This window comes from Pan paniscus, chromosome 20 (assembly GCF_029289425.2).
Source record: "Pan paniscus chromosome 20, NHGRI_mPanPan1-v2.0_pri, whole genome shotgun sequence".
Lineage (NCBI taxonomy): Eukaryota > Metazoa > Chordata > Mammalia > Primates > Hominidae > Pan > Pan paniscus.
Genome location: NC_073269.2, coordinates 50,517,145 through 50,540,343, shown reverse-complemented (window position 1 = coordinate 50,540,343; position 23,199 = coordinate 50,517,145). Strand labels below are relative to the sequence as shown.

Genomic DNA, 23,199 nt, shown 5'->3' with positions numbered 1-23,199 from the left:
AGTGGCTAATCTGTTAGTCAAGCAAGAAAAGTTATTTACTGATGATGAGTTAGTTGAATCATATTTTGCAGCAGCTGAAGAAATGTGTCCATATAAATTTGTCTAAGACTATAAGCCTTTTGACAAGGACAGTTTCTTAAAAACTTGAGAACCTTGGGAGCAGCACTGATAGTCACTTTAAAAACAAGATCATAAAAAATTCCCAATTATTGTTGCCAGTGATGGTGAAAATTTATCAGCTATAAGTGAACACAAAACAAAACAAAAATGAAACACAAAATTAGAAGAAAATTAAAATGAGAAAAACAGAGGATCAACAAATTTCTATTGCCACTTTGTATTTACCTCTGGGAGCCAAGAAACAATGCAACTGGGCTTAAGACCATCACTGAGGTGTAATTTTCTGGTGACAAACATTACCTGGATTTGTTACATGAATCTATTTGGCATCTCTGTGGGACCCCCAAAACTGTTAAAAAAATAATTTTCAAAAAATAAAATCATAACTCTTATGCAGATATGAAAGGACCAGCTAGGGAGTGATAGACTATTTGCAAATCATGTATATGCAGAAGTCTTGTATAGAGAACATATAAAGAACTCTCAAAACTCAATAAGAAAACAATCCAATTTTTTAAGCTAAAAGATTTAAACAAACACTTCAATGAAAAAGATATACATATGACAAAGAAGCACATGCAAAGATAATCAACATCATTAGTCATTAGGGAAATATAAATCAAGACCACAATGAAATATCACTACACATCTATTAGAACAGCTAAAATAAAAAATAGCAACAATGTCAAACTCTGGCAAGGATGTAAAGAGACTCGAAGTCTCATAAATTTCTGTTGGGAATGTAAAGTAGTAGAGCCACTCCAGAAAACAGTTTGGCAGTTCCTTAAAAAATTAAACCTATCCTTACCTTACAACCCCATAACTTCACTCCTGGACATATTCTCCAGAGAAATGAAAACTTACATACACAAACAAATGCACACAAACCTGTACATGAATGTTCATAGTAGCTTTATTCATAATGGAAAAAAAGTGGAAACAACTAAAATGTTCCTTAATAGGTAAATGTTAAACAAACTGTGGTACATCCATACCGTGGAATACTACTCAGCAATAAAAAGGAATGGACTATTGATACACAACTTAGATGGATCTTAAGATAATTATGCTAAGTGAAAAATGTGAATCTATTTTATGGTTCTAGTTGTATAACATTCTTGAAATTACCAAATTATAGAGATGGAAAGCAGATTAGTTGCTTCCAGATATCAGGAATGGTGGAAGGGAGGGGACTGGGTGTGACTATCAAGATGTAGCAAGAAGGAGGGCTTTGCAGTGATGGAATAGTTATTTATCTTGATTGTGGTAGTAGCTATATCAATCTACAAGTGATAACATACAACTACACATATTCATGGTGTCAATATAATTCCCTGGTTTCAATGTTGTGTTTTAATTAAGGACAGTATAATCACTGGGTGAAACTGGGTGAAGGGTACATGGGACCTCTTTCTACTATCTTTGCAATTTCATATAAATCTGTGATTATTTTAAAATAAAAAGTTTAAAAAATAATTGGATGCTTAGGATCTCTACAGAGGATTTTATTTATTTTTGCCAGATTTACAAGCAATACAGGGTCAGGGATTGAGGTGACTTGGATTTGGGTTTGAATAACTGCCAGGTTGGGCCTACTTCCCATTCAGCTTTATTCCTAGGATGCAGCCCTTTGGTGTTCCATACACAAAACCCAAGTGATTTTTTTTTTTTTTTGAGACAGAGTCTCCCTCTGTAGCCTAGGCTGGAGTGCAATGGTACCATCTCGGCTCACTGCAACCTCTGCTTCCCGGGTTGAAGTGATTCTCCTGCCTCAGCCTCCTGAGTAGCTGGGACTACAGGTGTGCACCATCACACCCGGCTAATTTTTGTATTTTTAGTAGAGACAGGGTTTCACTGTGTTAGCCAGCATGGTCTCAATCTCCTGACCTCATGATCCGCCCACCTTGAACTCCCAAAGTGCTGGGATTACAGGCGTGAGCCACTGCGCCCCAAGTGATTTTTTAAACCATGGTTATCCACCCCACCTTTGGCAGGTCCTAGACTCCAACTATCATCTTCTCAGGTTTTTACCTTAAGGAATTGGCAAATTCCACCTCAAACTTTTTTTGAGATAAAAGTGGTCTCAAATACCTAGCTTACCTTAATGGATTTTTTGCAGAGACAAGGTCTCACAATATTGCCCAGGCTGGTCTCAAACTCCTTGACTCAAGCAATCCTCCCACCTCAGCCTCCCAAAGTGCTGGAGATTACAGGTATGAGCCATTGTACTCAAGTCTAGAATCTGATTTGTTATGATGGATTCCATATTTTAATCTCTGTCTCTTTTTGCATATTTGCTGTTATTTATTTTTGTCTTTCTCTTCAGAGGGAAACTTCCTGAGGATTTGCATTGACTTTAGTTGAAGAGAATATGGTTTCTGTTTCAAATATTTCCAGTCCCTTCTACGAAGTATTGCAAAAACCAATAACTTGCATTTAATCTAGACTTTACATCAAATTTCTACTTTACAGAACATTTAAAAGAGCAGAGGAGAAAATATAGGGAAGCCTTTAGACAAATCCAGAATTTAGACACCTAATTTGACATTTTTATTTCCCCAACAGTTCAAGGAAATAAAAAATGGTGGTGGTGGTGCTGTGTGTGGGAGGGTCAGGGTGGGGGCATACTTTTAGAGTAAATGACTTTCTGGTGAGATAACAATCAAATACAATGGATCAAAATGTTCGGATAATGACTGGAATAAACCAGCTGTAAAAGCATTTTTCCCCCAAAAAACAGGATTCAAATTGGGATGCATATTAGATAATACTAAGATTTGTTAATTTTATCTCATAAGGTAACGGTTTTGTGGTTATGTTAAAACATCATTATTTTTAAGTGATACAGATAGTATTGGGAAGGGATAAGGCCAGGGATCTGCTTTAAAATATTTCAGTAACAAAATTCAATAGTCATAGATATTGCCTGTGTGGTAAAATGTTGGGAAGTGTTGAATTTAGGGTAGGTGCATTTGGTGTTTCATGTTATCATTTCCTTTTTTCTTTTTTTATTTATTTATTATTATTTTTTTAAAGATGGAGTCTCCTTTGTCGCCCAGGCTGGAGTGCAGTGGCGCGATCTCAGCTCACTGCAAGCTCCGCCTTTTTGTGTTAATATAGAAAGTTTCATTAAAAATTTTTTTTCCTGCCCAGAAGGAAAGTGGTAAGTACATACTTCCTGTAGTTTGACTTGTTATAGTCATCTGGAGTCCGTCTCCCATCTCAACCTACCCACCTCTTCCTGAATAACCATAAATTCACATGGCTTAAACTGATTTGTAGAAAAGATACGTTCATGTTAAATATATGAGGTCAACGGGCAACAGAGGAATAGCCAATTCCAAGCCTGATTTGAACTCAAAAAATTTCAAGAAAGGAGCCATTTTCCATATCATATTTTCTAAATTTCCTGCCAGTACAGCTTCCTTCATTTTTCAGATACAACTTGTTCTTTCTGTGCTTGATTTCAAGACTGATTTGTCCTTGGAATTCCTTGTGGATTCTTGTCATCTTGAAATAAATTGTCCATGCCAGATAGCATAAGCAGAGGTCTAGATGACTACAGGCATATATAAAGAGGCAACGGAGTTAAACCACGTCTGGAGATTCCATATTCCTTAAGGTTCTGTCCAGTGGACAGCCCAACTCCCTTTTAGAATCTTGTTTTTTCTCATACTCATCACTTTTCCGCTAAGGTGTGTTTCTTTTTCATACTAAAGCCTTCGCTTTTATCCCCAAATAGTCATATTTTCTTTATATTTCCACATACTCGTTTTTTCTTGAGGAAACAAAAATTACAAAAATAAAAAGTCCAAGCACTAATCGCGCCACAGAAGTGACCTTCAGTTTGAACGCACTTAACTAACAGAATGAGCTGTAGGAAGGCGGAAGCACTAGCGTGCTGGGTATTCTGGGAACTGTAGTCGGAAGTATTTTCGCCCAGGCTGGTGGAGTCCTTGTCGTCGTTCCGCTTAAACATTCTGGGAAGTGTGGGTCAGACGTTTCATATAGTCGACAACACTTCCTCTTCGGGACTACGGGGTGTGGCCCTCTGGTGTGACTCCTGACTCTGGGAAGTGAGTCGCAGGAACTTCCGCTACAGGGAAAGTTGCGGCCATCATGCTGCATGCGAGACTTGAGCCTTAGCGACCCTTCTGCGCCTCCTCAGCCTGGGTGAGGGACCAAAGATGGTCAAGGCCCTCTGTCTTGAGGAGGAAAAGTGGCAGCCGGTGGAGGATTACGGTTGGAAATGTTTGCGTTTCTCTCGACTCAGTAGAGCTTTCCAGTGTTAGGGGAGGTTCCCGAGTCCCAGGTTGGGGAATGAGGCAGGGCCTTGCATCATTGGGTTTGATGGTTTCTTGGGTCCTGTACTCCCGTAGCCCTTCTGTTGGACCCACCAATCAGCATTGCCGCTTCCTTGGGAAGTTTTTGAAGCGTTGGAAATATTCTGCAACTTGATTGTGTTGGTAGTTACATGTCTGTACATATTTGTTAAAACTCATTGAACTATACACTTAAAAATAGTAGACTTTATACTGTATGTACATTGCACTTCAATAAATATGACTTTTTAAAAGTGTCTGGAACTTTTTTTTTTTTTTAAGTGGCAGGACCTCATTACAAGTAAGTTCAGAACTAAGTTAGGACTTACCTATAATCCTACTAGCACCACCCTCATGTAACATTTTCATTTTGGTTTATTTCATACTTATGTAGAGATGTGCTTTTTATTAAATAATGTGTAAATTTTAAATTAGTATTTCAGTTAGTAATATACCATAAGTTAATTTTGCTGTTTCCCACGTTCTTCATAACGTTCATCTTTAATGATTGTGTTGTATTCTATTGAGTGAATTTGCACTTGTTAAACCTGGGCATCTGGGATGTGTTTAAAAATTATTCTCATAGTTTTATGTATATATGAAATGTTTTACAATTTAAGAGATATATACTGACTTCCATGCCTCTGGTCGTCTTTTTTGTCTATCCTACTTGGGGTATTCATTTCCATGGTCATACTATAGGCCTTAAATTAGCAATAGCTGCAATCCCTCCATAGTCTCCATTTAAGGCATTACAGTCTGCTCTTCATATTCTCTTGCCAGATCTTCCTGTGGTTTACTGTGATATTGACTTCATCAATTTCTACAATTCATTGATCCTACTGCATTTTCAATATCCCTTGTTCATCTCATATCCTCAATACCAACCAAATCTTTTCTCTTCTTTCTAGTATAAACAGAAGACTTACACTTACATCTAATTTGTTCAAAATATTGTCCCATGACAACCATAGACTTAAGGAACATTAAGAAAGTATTTTGATTTTCCCCCATAATTTTATAGAAGAGACATGCAGGGTCAAAGGGATTATGAATGGATGCTCTGTGAGCCAGTCAATAGCATATGTCCCAAAGGCTACAGGTTAAGTATATTACCTGGCCCAGCAGCTTTAAAATCATCTTTTGGTCTCCTACTCTAGAGAGTGAACTTCAGTTCAGGCACCAGTGATGCTATTATGTGAGGAATATTGACTTGCCTCTGTTTTTGTTTTTAAATAACATCAGATTTGGTATCAGTTATCACTTAAAAGTTATTTGTGAGACACTTTCTCAGTGTATGTGACCTTGGCTGGGAAGCATTGCTTTAGAGGTACAGAGATCAGAGACCAGATAACTTTGATAAGTCGGTATGTGCAATGGTAGAAGTATTTTAAACATGCCATGAAAGGGGATATTTCAATTCATGGCATCTATTTTGGGGGGAAAAGGCTCTCAAATACTATTGGCTCAGTCAATCAGATCACTTGTTTTGGGATAGGGTTGGTAATATGACTCTATGCACTGTGCATACTCTTAGATTCAAGGGTCTCCATTCAAGGAATTTATATTATGGTAACACTCATTTAAAGATCAAGAACAAATGGACATGGGTGTTCACTAAAGCATACTTTTGTGAACCCAAAAGTATGTGAGACAGGTCTCAATGAATTTAGAACATTTAGTTTGCCAAGGTTAAGTACACACCTGTGACACAGCCTTAGGAGGTCCTGACAACATGTGCCCAAAGTGGTCAGGGCACAGCTTGATTTTATACATTTTAGGGAGAAATCAGGCATCAAACAGTATGTGCAAGTTATACATTGCTTAAGTCCAGAAAGGCAGGACAATCTCGAATGGGAGTGGGAGCTTCTATATCATAGGTAGATAAGAGACACAGTGGCATTATTTTGAGGCTCTGATTAGCCTTTTACTGAATACAAAACTCACAAGTGAGAGGTGGGTAGACGAATAGTGACTTAGGTCTTAATGTTGCTTAGTGAATCTGCATTACTACATAAACAATAGGGAAGAGGAAGCAATCAGATATGCATTTGTTTCAGGTGAACAGAGGAATGACTTTGAGTTCTGTCTGTCCTTTATCCCACACCTGTGAAGATAAGCTATCAATTTACATTACCAGGGTGAAATTCAACAGAAATGCTTTTGGATAAAGATGTTCAGACCCACAAACAGGCCCCTGTGGACAAATTGTGAAGGAGGTATGTAGCTTTTTCTTCTTTATAGCTATCTTATTAAGTAATAAAATGGGAGGTTTGCCTGACACAGTTCCCAGCTTGACTTTTCCCTCTGGCTTAGTGATTTGGGGGTCCCAAGATTTATTTTTCTTTCACACTTTGCAAGACTATGGATGCTTAATAGGATGAGATTAGCAATTGAAAGAGAAAAAATTTTGATTCCTAAAGTCTTCACCCTTTCCCTCAAACTCTTTTAACCTTGTTCTTCTTCTAATGGACATTTGTGTGCATGATTGAGATGTAGTATCTTAGGTGCTGTAGGAAACAGTAATATTCAAGAATGTGCTGTGATCTGCACTAAGGAGAAGGTGATGCTACTGAACAAGGCCAAAATAAACCTACCTATGGAGAAATATTCTTGCCGAAAACGATGAACCTTAATCTCATCTGCTCTCTAAGTCTAAATTGTAGTTTACCAGAGCCACAGAAGATATTCAAGAAAATGTTAACTGACAGCATAACGAAACATTTTTAAAAATCCAGAATGTGGGACATCTTACTTGACAACTGACCTGATGTCTTGTATAGGCCAAAAGCATGAATTTAAAGTGGATCAAAGGGGGGATACTCTTCCAGATTGAAAGAGACTCAAGAGACAAAACGATCCCATGCAAAGGATGGACATTTTTGAGATGACTGGAAATTCTGAAGTTTTGTTTTGTAGGGTATAAAATAATACTAAGGAAGTATTAACTTTCTTCAGTGTGACAGTTGTATTTTTGTTATATTAGAAAAGGTAATTCTTTGAAGTATGCATGGGAGTGTTTAGGGGGAAAATAATACAGTGTCATGATTTTGTTTTAAAATTACAATAACAAAAAGGGCAGAAAGACAATATTGATAGATAAAGGAAGTGTGGCACATGTTGAAAATTGCTGAATCTGGGTGATGAGGCAGTGGAATACTTCACTCTTTATTTCTATCAATGTTTGAAATTTTTCATAACATAAAGGTATGAAAATGTTTAGTTCTTGTCCAGAAGAAAAGGGGTAAGCAGAACCTTCGTGTATTTTTATTTGTTGGATTTTCTGGATTTGCGTCCAACTCTCAATCGACTCACTTGAACGAAATATGGTCTCACTGGTTTTCATATTCTTCAGTTATTATTGTATTTATGATAAGAATAGGGTGGAAGTGGGTGATGTGATGCTTGAACTTGAACAAAAAGAAATTTCAAATTTTTATATATTTATCTCTTTTCATATTATAATAATTCCTCCACATGAACACACCTCCTTTCATTCGCCTCATGAGCCACGTTTTACAATGAGCAATTAAAGTCAAGGAACACCCAAAAGCTTTTGCTGCTTCTGCTTTATACTTTAATAAACTTTGCATGACCTTCTTGTGGTTCTTGTATCATGGACCTAGATAGTTGAGTGTATGTATGTGTGTGTGTGTATACAATTTTTACACACACACACATAAATATATATATATATATATAATTTTTTTTGAGAGAGGGTCTTGCTGTGTCACACAGGCTGGAGTGCAGAGGCATGATCACAGCTCACTGCAGCCTCGAACTCCCAGGTTCAGTTGATCCTCCCACCTCACCTCAGCCTCCTGAGTAGCTGGAACTAGAGGTTCACACTACAGTGAGCAGCTAATTTTTTGTATCTTTTGTAGAGGTGGTTTTTTACCAAGTTGCCTGGGCTGGTCTTGAACTCCTGGGCTCAAGTGCTCTACCCACCTTGGCCTCCCAAAGTGCTGGGATTACAGGCTTGAGACACTGCACCTGCCTGGCCTGATATATATTTCAAAACTGATTAATAGATAAAGCCTTCCAACAACAACAATAAAAAAACCAATATTGAGATTAATTCATTGGTGGATTCTACTAAACATTTAAAGAGTAAAGATGTGAATTTTAAATAAACCCAGAAACGAAAAGAGAAGGGAATACCCACCCATCCCCAGCTTGTCTCATGAGGCCAGCATTAATCTGATAATACCAAACAAGACAAAGAAATTATAAGGAAAGAAAACTACAGATGAATATCCTTCATGCACTAGGTGAAAAAATCCTGAATACAGTAGTCCCTTGGTGTCCGTGGGGAATTGGTTCAGGGACCCTTATGGAAATCAAAATCCGCGGATGCTCAAGTCTGTTATGTAAAATGGCCATAGTATTCTCATCTAACCTTTTCATATCACCCTGTATAATTCAAATTATTTCCATCCCTGTACAATAAAAATGCCATGTAAATAGTTGTTATACTGTATTGGGTTTTTTATTTGTGTTATTTTTATTGTTGTGTTGCTAATTTGTATGGTTTTTTTTTCTGAATATTTTTGATCCCTGTTTCATTGAATCTGTGGATGCTTCTGTAGTATCCACTGGCTTGAAGATCTAGATGACAGAGATTGAGGTGACCACAGGACCTGGAAAGTGAGGGAAGAAATCCAGGGAAAAAGATGTCAAGCAAAGAATTGCCCCTTATTCTACATTAAACTCTGCCCAAATTTCAGACTGACTGACACCCAGAATATGTAATGACTTGTACAATACAATATTAAAGAGCCCAACATCTCAATTATAATTTGAACAGTTACTTTACAAAGGAAGACATACAAATTGTTAATATAGCCCATGGAGAAGTGTGACATTATTGGTCATCAGGAAAAAGCAAATGAAAACTGCAGAGAGATACAACTACAAGATCACCAGAATGGCAGATATTAAAAATACTGATAACAGGCCAGGCACGGTGGCTCACACCTGTAATCCCAGTACTTTGGGAGGCCGAGGTGGGCAGATCATCCAAGGTCAGAAGTTTGAGACCAGCCTGGCCAACATGGAGAAACCCTGTCTCTACTAAAAATACAAAAATTAGCCAGGCATGGTGGCAGGTGCCTGTAATCCCAGCTACTCAGGAGGCTGAGGCAGGAGGATCGCTTGAACCCAGGAGGCAGAGGTTGCAGTGAGCCAAGATCATGCCACCGCACTCCAGCCTGCATGACAAGAGTGAAACTCCATCTCAAAAAAAAATACTAATAACAGCAAATGCTTATTAGGATTCAAAACAATCAGAAATTGCATATATTTTTGGAGACAGTGTAAAATTAATCTTTTGGGAGATGATCTGGTGGTTTCTTAAGCAGTTAAGCACATCAAGCAATTCTAATCATAGATATTTATTCCAGAGAAAAGAAAGCACATGCACGCAAAAAGACTTTTATAAGTATGCTGCAGGATCTTTATTCATAAAAATATTTAAACAATTAAAATGTAAGCAAGTTTCCAAAGACTTATATTCATACAATAGAACATCACTTCAGGATCAAATGACTAATATGTGCATCAACATGGATGGATCTGAAAAACACTATACTCAAAGAATTGTAATACAGAAGAGTTCTTACCGTATGGTTCCATATATTTCATATTCTAAAATTAGTAAAATTTATGGTGAAAAAGTAGAACAGTGGTTGCCACTGGGGGAAGGGGTTAGAGACTGACTGGGAAGTGTCATGAGGGAATTTGTGGGGTAATGTTAATGTTCTGATGGATAAGTAATAAGATAGCTAGATAGATGGCTAAGACATAAATGTTGCTAATTTTAGTATCTAAGCTGAGAATATATGGGTGACTACTGTATAATTCTTCCAACTCTTCTTTATGTTATAAAATTTCAGGGCTAGGCACAGTGGCTCATGCCTACAATGCCAGCACTTTAGGAGGCCAAGGTGGGAGGATCACTTGAGGCCAGGAGTTTGAGACCAGCCTGGGCAACATAGTGGGACCCCATCTTTGCAAAAAAAAAAAAAAAAATTAGCCATGTGTGATTGGGCACAACTATAGTCCCAGCTACTTTGGAGGCTGAGGTGGGAAGATGGCTTGAGCCCAGTTGGTCAAGGCTGCAGTGAACTGTGATCATACCACTGCACTCTAGCCTAGGTGACAAGGTAAGACCCTGTCTTCAAAAAAAATTTTTTTTAGTAAAATATTGAGAAAAACAGTTTTGAGTGAAAATTTTTAACAGAGTTTTATAACACAAGATATATATATATGCATCCGAAATTCCACACATTTTGCCAAAAAGACATACCAACAACAGGCACACATTAAACAGATCGACCTGGTTACTGATGCGGCAGGGGGGAAAATGAGAGTGGGTAGTGGGGGATATAATGGAACAAATAAATAATATCTGTTTGTTTTTTTCTTTTTCTTTTTAATATGTGTGCCCTCAAACATTGTCCTATTCAAATAAATTATATTTTCACATTCACATTTTATCCAGCATTTCTATGTAAATAAACTAGGAAGACGGTCTGTGGACGCTTTATCTGTGTTGTTGTCAAAGGCCTGTAATATGTCTTGAAGAATATTTTCTGGAAAGAATTTAGAAGTGATTCACAACTGAATCTTGTATGCCAACAATAGTGCACATGAACAAAACATTCTCTGACCATAGAAGGATCAATCTTTTCACCTCAAAAATCCCATAGATTATTTTTATATTTTATTACTACTTTTAATGTTGCAGACAATAATTAAAATGCAAAGCTTATTTTTTCATTCCTTTGAAATTGACTCAATTCTTTAGTCTTCAGCCTTGCCATTAAAAAATTTCTCAGTGTCTGCAAGTGCATCTCTACGAGTCTCTTCCTCCTTTTCCTCTTACTCTTCCTCCTCCTACTTCTCCTCCTCCTACACACCCTCACCTTCCTCCCCCTTCTCCTCCATCTTCTTCTCCTCCTTCCAATATGTGATTTTGCCCATGTGGATAAATTGTTTATTCTTTCTTAATGATTTATTTATTACAATCTGCTTCCTTCTCTAATCCTCATTTTTTCTCATTAGCTTATAAGATACACCTGATCAGTATGTTCATATTCATTATAGAGTTTCTCATTATTTTTAGCCCTTCCCTCTAAGTTCTGAAAAAGTTCTATGCCATATATTCAGTTTCCTTTGAAACATATCATTGATTTTTTAAAATAGACTTTATTTTAAGAGCAGTTTTAGGGTTACAGAAAAATCACTGAGAAAATATTAATATTTCCCATATACTCTCCTTTCCCCTGCCCAGTTTCTCCTATTGTTTGCATCTTGCATGTGTGTGGCATATTTATTACAACTAATGAACCAATTTTAATACATTATTATTAAAGTCTGTGGTTTACATTAGGGCTTACTCTTTGTGTTGTACATTCCATGGGTTTTGACAAAGCATAATGTCCTATATCAACCATACTGTATCACACAGAATAGTGTCACTGCTTAAAAATACCCTGTGCTCTATCAATTAATCTCCCTGAACCTCTAACAACCACTGATCACTTTACTGACCTTTAGTTTTGCCTTTTCCAGATTATCATATAGTTGAATTACAGTATGTAGCTTTGACAGACTGGCTTCTTTCCATTAACAATATGAATTTAAGGTTATTCCATGTGTTTTCATAACTTCATATCTCATTTCTTTTTATGGCTGAATAATACTCTATTGTATTGATGCACCACAGTTTGTTGGTCATATATCATTGATTTTTACAGATTGAAATATCACTCACATTCAGAAAAGTGTCCGAATCATAAATATACATGTGAAAGTATGAACATAAAATGAACAGCTGTATAATCACCACCCACAACAAAAATTGAAGCATGGTAGAATTGCAAACACCCCACTCTCACAGCATCATGATGCTTTCTTCCCCATAAAAAGAAACCACTACCCTAAGTTTTAAGATTCCCTTGCTTTTCTTCATATTTTTACTATTTAAGTGTCCAAAATCATCCTACTGATGAATTGTGCATGTCTAATGAACTTCGTACAAGTGGAATCACACTGCATCTACTGGGTTTGTCTAGTTATTTTGCTCAACATATTTATGGGAGTCATCATGGTATTGCATGTACAGCTAAAGTTTGTTCAATGTCCTTGCTTTTACCTTGTGTAAATAACAAAAATATTTATCCATACTATCATCGATAGACATCTGGAGTATTCTCAGCATGTCATTGTGATGAATGATCCTGCTATGAACATTCTTATATGTGTATTTTGGTACACATTTCTTATAGGTTTATACACTGAGTAGATTTAAGTGTCATAAGTAATGATTTTCAAATCGGGCTCTACAATCCACCAGCCTTAGATTGTTGCATATAGTGGGAGGTATAGGTCAATTTCAGTTTTATTTCACAATACTCAATTTAACAGCAACATGTATTGAATATTTTCCCTGTTCCCACGGTGCTGCAGTGCCACATTTGTTGCAGATCTGAAGTCAACATGAGCATGCATATAAAATTCAAAAGATCTACACATAAAATATTAAAATTAATTAGATTAGTTGGCAAGATTGCAGGATAAAGGAGCAAATGTGGTATTTAGTAGAAATGGTTGGGGTGGACATCATTATTTTGTTCCCCATCATAGAGGAAATGTTTTCAATATTTCACTATTCCTTTTGATATTTGTTGCCATTTTTGTAGATCTTTACTATTGCTTACTTGCCTAAATTTTCTTATGATAAATGGGTGATTAATTTAATCAAACTTTTTTTTCTCTTTCTGATACCTAGGTTGCCCTTTTATATATCATTGGCAACATTTTGTTTAGCATTTTTGAAAGTATATTTATGACGAGATAGACCTGTCATTTTCTTTTTCTTTCTTTTTTCTTTTCTTTTTTTTTCTTGAGATGGAGTGTCCTCTGTCACCCAGGCTGGAGTGCAGTGGCACGATCTCAGCTCACTGCAATCTCTACCTCCCAGGTTCAAGCGATTGTCCCGCCTCAGCCTCCCAAATAACTAGGAATACAGGCACGTGCCACCATGCCCGGCTTTTTTTTTTTTTTTTTTTTTTTTTTTGTATTTTTAGTAGAAACGGGGTTTCACTGTGTTAGCCAGAATGGTCTGAATCTCCTGATCTCGTGATCTGCTTGCCTTAGCCCCACAAAGTGCTGGGATTACAGGCATGAGCCACCGTGCCCGGCCAGACCTGTCATTTTCCATTCTAATGAAGCCTCTCACAAATTTTGTCAGTGTTATTATAGTGGCCTCATAAAGTTAGTTGGAAAGTGTTTCCTATTTTGTTATTCTCAGGAATAATTTTGAGATGAACATGGTTTCTTCTTTAAATATTTGGTAGAATTCACTGATGACACCAGATTTCAATGCCACACTCTTTTATCTATGGATTACTTAAAAGTGGTTTGATTAACTTCTAAACAAGTTTATAATTTAGGGTCCACTGAGAAGATAGAAACCTCACCAATTATTTGAAAAGAAAAATTAGCATATTGTAGAGTTGGTAGCTAGATTTCTGAAAGAGCAGAAAAAGAACTCTAGGCCACATGCAGTGGCTCACGCCTGTAATGCCAGCACTCTGGGAGGCTGAGGCGGGTGGATCACGAGGTCAGGAGTTCAACACCAGCATGGCCAATGTGGTGAAACCCCGTCTCTACTGATAATACAAAAATTAGCTGGGCGTGGTGGCGCATGCCTGTAATCCCAGCTACTCGGGAGGCTGAGGCAGGAGAATTGCTTGAAGCCGAGAGGCAGAGGTTGCAGTGAGCCGAGATGGCACCACTGCACTTCAGCACGGGGAACAGAGCGAGACTCTGTCAAAAAAAAAAAAAAAAAAAAGAACTCTAATATATGATGGAAGCAGCAACTGCAGGAAGTAGCAACTGCAGCAAGCAGCAACCACCTGAGGTCTGAGGAAACAAAGTGAAGAGACAGGAATTACTAAAACTTAGAAGCTTGGAGGAAGGTCATGCTCACCTGAAACTCAGACCTCTGAGGAGAGGTCAGTGTTGGGCTGGTTCTGCTGTCTCTGAGCTCAGAAGCAGGGCCCTGCAGTTTTAGGACTTAGACATCTAAGGATCAGTCTTTGGGAAGTTGTTTAATAGTGTTTACAAAGAGCCATGATGAAATAGGTTATTCAAGTGTTAGAAAAACTGAAAATTAGGCAGTTGCTACAAGAAAAAGTACTGCTGGCTGGCAGGCACAGGATATAGTATATCTCCCTGCCCCCACCACCCCTATACGCTTCTGCTAATAATTGCCGAACACAGAACGAGATTGGGGGTGTGGAGGTCGGGAAAGATTGGCTGCAGATTCCCCCATTCCAGCCCCATAAAGCAGAGTGAAGAATGGTGGGTTTGGAGATGAGACAATATTTATTAAATGCACACATGAATCATTTAGTGGTATTTTTATTGATTTCTAGCCAAATTTCATTGTATTCAAAAGCATATTTAGTATTTCAGTATTTTGAAATCCCATATCATTTTACTAATTTGTGCAAATCTTATGTGCACTTGAAAAGATGCGCATTTTAGTTTTTGCTAGAATCTTTTGTTCCCCCAGCTTCATATAGGTGTCAAAAGTGCTGCAGAGCTTCTAGGTTTTTCAGATCCTAAACTAGACCATCATCCCCAGGAGAAAAGTAGCCCCAAATGCATGACTCTCCCAAGTGTTTCTGAATTTTGGCCCACCATTTCTCCATTATCTTGTCTTTTGATGCCTTTTGACATTTAAAAAGTTTGCTCACCTTTCCTCTGCCAGATGTTTGTTCCAAATCACTCATTTTATTATTACTGGAAGTGGAAGTACACAAAGTATTATTCTGTCCCTTTTATTTTTAAAATTTCCTTTCATTTTATCAAAAAAATCACCTATTATCAGATTGATCCTCTTTAATATGTAAACTGTATGTATTTTCAGAAACATTTCCTTGGAAAGGAGTTGTTAAATAAAGAATCAAATAGTCTCATCTCTTAATAGTGTCTTTTTTTTTTTTTTTTTTTTTTTTGAGACGGAGTCTCGCTCTGTTGCCCAGGCTGGAGTGCAGTGGTGCGATCTCCGCTCACTGCAAGCTCCGCCTCCCGGGTTCACGCCATTCTCCTGCCTCAGCCTCCCGAGTAGCTGGGACTACAGGTGCCCGCCACCACGCCCGGCTAATTTTTTGTATTTTTTGTAGAGACGGGGTTTCACCATGTTAGCCAGGATGGTCTCGATCTCCTGACCCCGTGAGCGTTTTCACAGATTGGTCGTTATGTCCTTTTATTTTCCTCTTCCTTTTCTGGATTGAGTCAACCCATTCACCGTCCTCCCTGAATCATCCTGTCCTCCATAAGACAACTTACAATATTTGCTATATCAAGAGCAGGGTGAAAATAGGTGATAGATTTTTCTCAAAGAAGAAAAAAATTTCGAGGTTTTACAAGGGACTTATCCCTTCCCATAATAATAACATTTTGTCTGTATCAGTACAGTCCTTCTATTTGCCTTATGACTTGCATTTCATCATCAGTAGTTAAAGCAGAGGAAACGTGGGAACCATTTACTGTTTCTGCTTATGGCCTCATCAACGGTTGCATCTGTTTTTTGTGGATTCTTGGCATCCACGTTCTTGTGGATCTTGCAACAAACACATTATGGTAGGTAGCAGCAGCACTATCAGTTTCAGACGCGTCCACACCAAAATGGAATAAAAAGGTAATTGAGTCAAAGAAAGGTTGAGATCCTGTATTCCTTAAATTCGGTGTCCAGTACAAATCAGCCCAATTTCCTTTAAGTACCTGCATTTTTAGCGCACACATCGCTTCCATTCTGTAATTCTTTTTTTTTCTTCCTGTATTGCAAGCTTCTCTGTTCTCTCCTTTATGGGATATTTTCTTGGTAAGTAGGTAGGTAGGTAGGTAAAGTCCGCTTTGGTTGAGTTTATTTGGGTTTGTGTCGCGCTTGAAGAAAAATAAATTCAAACTCTAGGGGGAAGGCAGTAGAACTGGACTAGCAGTATAAAATTGGATGGCTAACCAAAAGAGAATAGTGACTATACAAATACTGACTATCCAAACGAGAAAGAGACAACTTAAGGGAAAGTGCTACCCTGCAAGAAATTCCGGGAATTGTCCAGAAGATCCACAGGGTCAGAGACACACGCGCCAGGAAAGGCGCCTTTCATGCACGGTCCGCTGGGGAAAACAGAGAAATATATATACGAGCTCTCTGTCTTTGGAAGCATTTCGGTTCCAGGAAGGGGGAGTTAAGGAATTCCTTTGGGACCGGCACATGTGAAATATCATCCAGGCTCTCAGCTTGGCACCCGGCACTTGCGTCCTAAGCAGGCAGATAAGTGGAGAGTTTTTCTAGGAATTCTGGGAAATGTAGTTTGGGAGCCCCGTGTAGTCGGGTAACTTCCGCTCTAGGAGGCTGAGGCCGTCTCCCTGATCCCGTCGGGAATTCTGGGAAGCGTAGTCCAGGAGGTCTCGGTAGGCAGAGCCACTTCCGCCCCAGGTACGCTAGGCCGCGGCCTTCGTTCCTCCCAGAAAGGTGAGTGCTCCCCGCCCTGCGTCCTGCTCCTTCCGTCCATACTGATGTTCGTTTTGTTGGGGTCCAGTAGCAACCGGGCAGTAGCTCTAGGGAAGGATAATCCACTTGCGGCGAAGGGCGGGATTTGTGTTATCTTTGAATGAGCCTTCTCCAGTGTGGGGCAGCTGGCGCATCCCCACTTAGCGCCGGGGGTCCAAGATCCTACATTGCAGGGACTGGGGATCTCCTGGGTTCTGTACTCCCCCAGCCCTTTCCCCTGACCATCAGCCAGCTCTGCCACTTCCTAGCAGTATAATAACAGGCGAGTATCTTAATCTCTCTGCCTATGTTTCTTTTTCTTTAAAATGGTACTAGTATCTATCTAATGGAGTTCTTTTGAGAGTTAAATAAAAAGACTTGGAACAGAGCCTGACAGGTGGTAGAAGATGGGTCTCTTGTTACTAGCACTTTTTAATTTTCTGAGAAGGACTCAGTTCCCTGAAAGCTTCTGTGAACCCAGGATGGGGTCAGAGCTCCAGCTGCAGAGTATCCCTGGCCCTTTTCTGATCACTGAGAGATTTTTCTTTAGGAGAGGATCACTCCGGGCTGTCTGGGTAGTCCATTGTAATTCATGCAGGAGTTCTGATTTCCCCCATGCTCCTTTCCTTCTTTAGCCTTGACTTCTTGAAAAAGGCTGCAGGGAGAAGGAGGGAATGACCCTTTGGCACTTGACAGCGGAGTCTCACCTGAGTAGTACTTATCATCCTTTCTTTCCAGGGAAGACGATATTTCCATCATTCACTGGCAAATTCTGCTCGAAGATGCGCTGATATTTGTTCAATAAATGCAGAAACGGATGAGGGAGTACTTGGGCATGAGTAATAAAGATAGTATTTAAACATTTAGTGCTGATCATTCTAAGAGTTTGATATGAATTAACATCTTTAATCCTCACAAGAGCCCTTTGAGGCTGGGTTGGGTACCACCATTCCCATTTTAAAGATAAGCAAACAGACATAGAGCATAGGTGGTTTATCTTTAGGTCACCCAGGTGGTAAGAGCCTGAGCTGGGATTTGAATTCAAATAGTTTCCATCCATTGCCTTAGTTCTTGATGTGTTTAGTATCAGCTTCAGAACACATATTTGGATTTTTCTAGAGGACCGTGAAAGCAAGGTTAATGAGCTTTGAATTTTTGATTTTTTTTAGTTATCTGTAATTTAATTTTATTTGAAATATTTATAGTTCATATTCTGATTATTTAAATTATTGCATATTGTAAAAGATTAAGAAAGTATAGAAAGTGTAAAAGAAAAAAATTAATTATGCTAACCACAAGATATAACAGTAACAATATTAATATTTCAATGTTTTCCTCTTCCAGTAGACTTCTTTTTGGATTTTTACCCACGTTTAACCAAATAGGCTTCATAGCTTTTATTTTTCCCTTAAGTTTTTACTATGGAAATTTGTAAGCATAGCCAAATGTAATATGACTAAAATAATTCTGTGGAAGCGTCACCCAGCTTCAACCTTTGTTAACATTTGCCAGTCTTGTATCAACTCCCTGTCCCTTTTTTTTTTGTTTCAGTATTTTAAAGCAAATCTCTAACATCGACTTAGTATAATATCGTATGATTGATTGTCATAATTGCCAAACGTTGATGATCATAAATTGCTTATATCCAAGACTTTGAAAGGGAAATGCCAGCAGCTACTCTAAGGTTTTCATTCGTTGAAGCTTACAGAATGGTCCTTACTAGAGGAAGCTAGGGGACGCAAGAGAGTTGTACCTTGGAGAAGGATGGTGATGAATTTTGTGTTCCAGTATAGAGTTTGCCTTGCCTAAGTCTTATAGCTCTTTGTTTCTTATTTCTCTTTATCTAAATCCATACACTGAAAGTTCTTCTATTTCTGGGACCATGTCATATTTTTCTCCATGTGCCCAGCACATCGTACAAGGTTGTGAAGGGTTTATGGTTAGAGTAGCTACTCAACAGACAGCTGGCATCAAGGATTTGCAGTGTAGAATTGGAATTAGGTATCAAAATAGAATAGAAATAACCCCTGGATATATTCCTTAATCTCACTTAATATTGGTAGGTTATATAATCCACCAACTATTTCAGAGTATTGAAGAGTTGAAGAGCAATGATTGGTTATGTTTTGATAATCTAAAAAAAATTCCTAAGAAACAAATTGTTAGAAATGGTAACAACATTTATAGACCATGCCTTATAACTGAGGTTGTGTTTCCAGGTTTTTAAAACAGGTTTTTAAAAAATGTTTCTACAGTGACATTGACTATTTTGTTATTTTTGGTATACAATTCTATTACAACACAGGCATAGTTTGTATAATGACTACCGTAGTCAGAAAAAGAACAGTTCCATCACCCCAAAAACTCCCCTCATGTCTTCCCTCATAATTACCCCTCACCATACCTGTAACCACTGGCAACTACCATAACCACTAAAACTCTATAGTTTTGTCTTTTTGAGAATGTCATATAAATGAACTGATGCTATATGTTAACATTTGAGACCGGATTCTTTTACTCAGCAAATTGCTCTTGACATTCATCAAAGTTGTTATACGTATCAATACTTCATTTCTGTTTACTTCTGGTTAACAGAAGTATCCACTTTATGGATGTATCACAGTTTATCTATTCACTGGTTGATAGACTTTTTCCTCCACTTTTTGGCATTTATGAATAGAGCTGATATAAACATTCATGTACAGTTTTTTTGTGCTTATTTCTGTAGGGTACGAAGCCAGGAGTGGGGTTACTGGATCATATGGGAAATGTATGTTTAACTTTATAAGATGCCAAACTGTAGTATCTGTACCATTTTGCATTCTCACTAATGATGTAGAAAGTTCCAGTTTATTTACATCTTCATCAGCACTTAGTATTTTCCTTATTTTTTTTTATTTTAGCCATTCTAAGCATTGTGACTTTAATTTACATTTCCCTAATGGCTAATGGTGTTCAGCAGATATTTCTGTTTTTGTTATTGTTTCTTTGCCATCCTTATATCTTCTTTGCGGAAGTGTCTGTATGCATGCTTTGCCCAGTTTTACATTGGGTTATATTTTTCCTATTGTTGATTCTTGAGAGCTATTTATATATTCTGGATATAAGTCCTTTGTTGGATGTGTGATTTGCAAATATTCCTTCTCAGCCTGTAGCTTGTCTTTTCATTCTCTTAATAGTGTCTTTTGCAGAACAAAATTTCTAATTTTAATTACATCTAATTTATCAATGTTATCTTTTTTGGATTGTGCTTTTGATGTCATATCTAAGAAGTCTGCCTAGCCCCAGGTCGTGAAGATTTTCTCTTGTTCTAGAAGTTTTATGGTTTTACACTTAAATCTGTGATCCATTTTGAGTTAACTTTTTTTATAATATGTGATGGTTAAGCTGGGTTTTATTTCTTTACATATGAATGACCAACCATCCCAACACTGCTTGTTTGGGTTTATTTCTGTACCATGTTCTGCTAAATTGACCTATGTGTGTATCTCTTCACCAGTACCAAGATATCATATTTACTGTGGCTTGATAGTAAATCTTAAGACTGGATAGTTTGATTCTTCCAAATTTATTCTTTTTTTCCAAAATTGCTTTTAGCTATTCTGGTTCCTTTGCCTTTCCATATGCATTTTAGAATCAGCTTATTTATATCTACCAAAAATTCAGCTGGTATTTTCATTGACATTATGTAAAATCAGTGGATCCATCTTTATCACATTGAGTTTTCCAGTTCATTGATATAACATGTCCGTTCATTTAAGTGTTCTTTAATTTCTTGCATTAGTGTTTCATGATTTTCTGCATACAGATCTATACATGTTTTGTTTAGACATATGCCCAAGTATAATATATAATTTATTCTTCTAGAGCTATTTTAAATCATATTGTTTTAAAATTTTGGTTTCCAGTTGTACATTGTTAGTGTATAGAAATACACCTGATTTTTGTGCATTGACCTTGTATTCTCTGACTTTGCTATACTCACTAGAAATTTTTGTTTTTTGGTAGATTCCTTGGGATTTTCCATGGAGACACATGTTGTATATTAATAGGGTCAGTTTTATTTCTTCCTTTCTAATCTGTATGCTTTTTATTTCTTTTCCTTGCCTCACTACACTGGCTGATTTTCAGTACAGTGTTGAATAGTTATGTCAAGAGTACACATCTCTGCCTTGTTCCTGATCATAGGGGAAAGCATTTTTATAAGTTCCATTATATTTTTAGTCTGCAAAAGTTCTGTCATGAGTGGATGTTGTATTTTGTCAAATGCTTTTTCTGCTTCACTTTTACTGGAGCTGGTGATTGCTGTGCACTTAAAAGTTTGACAAGTACCTGTAGAACAGCCTTATTTAATTTTTTAACATTTATTTTTTAACTTATCTACTTATAGTAGAAATTTATTCTTTTTGGTGTACATTTCTGAGTTTTGACAATTGCATTGTCATGTAGACTTCACCACCACAATCAAGATTCACAACAGTTCCATCGCCCAGAAACATCCCCTTGTGGTACCTTTTTGTAGTCAAACTCTTCCCCAACTCTTAACCCCAGGAAACCCCTGGTTCACTCCTCAACCCCATTGCCTTTTCCATAACATCACATGAACAAATCAATGCAGTATGTAGAATTTTGAGTGATTTTTTTCATTTTTCTCTTTGATTTCTCACATCAGTATTTTATGTTTTGTGTCTTTGAAGGAATTAAACCATTTCATCTATCACTTTGAATTCATTAATGTTAATTCATTTATATTTCTAATGCCTGTTAAGTCTGTAGTGATATCCCTTCTTTCATTCTTGATTTTGGTAATTTGTGTCTTTTCTCTTTTGTTCTTCATCAGGAGTTTAATTTTTACTAATCTTTGCAAAGAACCACCTGTGGGTTGAATTAATTTTGTCCAGGAGCCAGCAAACCTATTTTTTTTAGGCCCAGATTGTAAATATTTTAGTTTTTCCAGTTAACTAGAAATATCAGTACTATTATTTAGGTATTTATATAATGAGAGGAAACTTTAATTGACAAAATTTAAGATATAATGATTGAGTACAACTTAATTGAAGTTCAAGGTTGCTATTCCTTGTCATCAAAATTGACTGTAAATATTCATCTGTTAATGCTGATTTGTAATGAGATTTTATGTATTTTATCTTTGAAAAGAAATTTTTTAAACAAATAGGTCCTATGAAATACTGATACTAATCCATAAGCAAATGATTTTAATTGTGAATATTAATGAGTTGAAAGATGTGGTAAACTGAATAGTGGCTCCCTAAAGATGTCCATATCCTAATTCCCAGAACTTATGAATGTTACTTCACATGGTATGAGAGATTTACTGGTGTGATTAAACTTAGGGAGTTTAAGATGTGTAGATTATCCTGGATTATCTGGTTGGGCCCAGTGTAATTACAAGGATTCTTATAAGAGAAAAGCAGAAGGATCAAAGTTAGAAGAAAGTGACATGATAACAGAAGCAGAAATTGGAGTGCTGCAGCCATAAGCCAAGGAATTCCAGCAGCCTCTAGAAGTTAGAAAAGGCAAGGAAATGGATTCCTATGAGAAGCAACCAGCCCTGCTGACACCTTGACTTTAACCCAAGGAAACTGATTTTAGACTTCTGATCTCCATAACTAATAAAGAATAAATTGCATTATTTTAAGCCACCAAGTTTGTGGTAACTTATTATAGCAGCAATAGAAACTAATACAGAAGACATTTAAAGAATTATTGTAGACTCTTGATATTTACCTTTTAGTATGTCACTACATTTCAGAATAATCACTTTCAATGGAAGGTTAGGAGAATTATGCAGTGTACAATGAAATGGACTTTGAAATGCAGAAAGGCCCTTTGCGCTTGCATCAAGGTCTGCAAACACTGCTACAATTCTGAAGTTTGGGCTCAGATAACATATATACTACAAATTTGTGTGGGAATTGAGATATTACTTGTTTTAACTTTTGACAGCACTGGAAATTTGTAAAGTGGCTTAGCATTACCTGTGATTCAGACATTAATTGTCTTTGAAATAACTTTCCTACACTATAAGCTTCACAAATAAGTACTGTTTTGCCTTTTAATTTTAGGTCGAGTTCATTAAGAAGCATTATCAAGTCTGCAGCTAAAGCTAATTTCCAATGTCATTCAGTATTATATCAATAGTAATGCTTGAGGGAAGTTCTTATT

General features: G+C 37.3%; 1 protein-coding gene across 2 annotated transcripts in view; it reads left to right on the top strand.

The window, feature by feature from the left end:
- Nucleotides 1-14,889: 14,889 nt before the first annotated feature.
- Nucleotides 14,890-23,199, top strand: part of ZNF112 (zinc finger protein 112) — a 32,659-nt gene continuing 24,349 nt past the window's right edge. Inside the window, exon 1 of one of the 2 annotated variants that reach the window (XM_014342745.4) lies at nt 14,890-16,995. The gene's annotated coding sequence lies outside the window, so the exon portion shown is untranslated. The remainder of the gene's footprint in view (nt 16,996-23,199) is intronic. The other variant, XM_003817564.4, reaches the window with a different exon arrangement.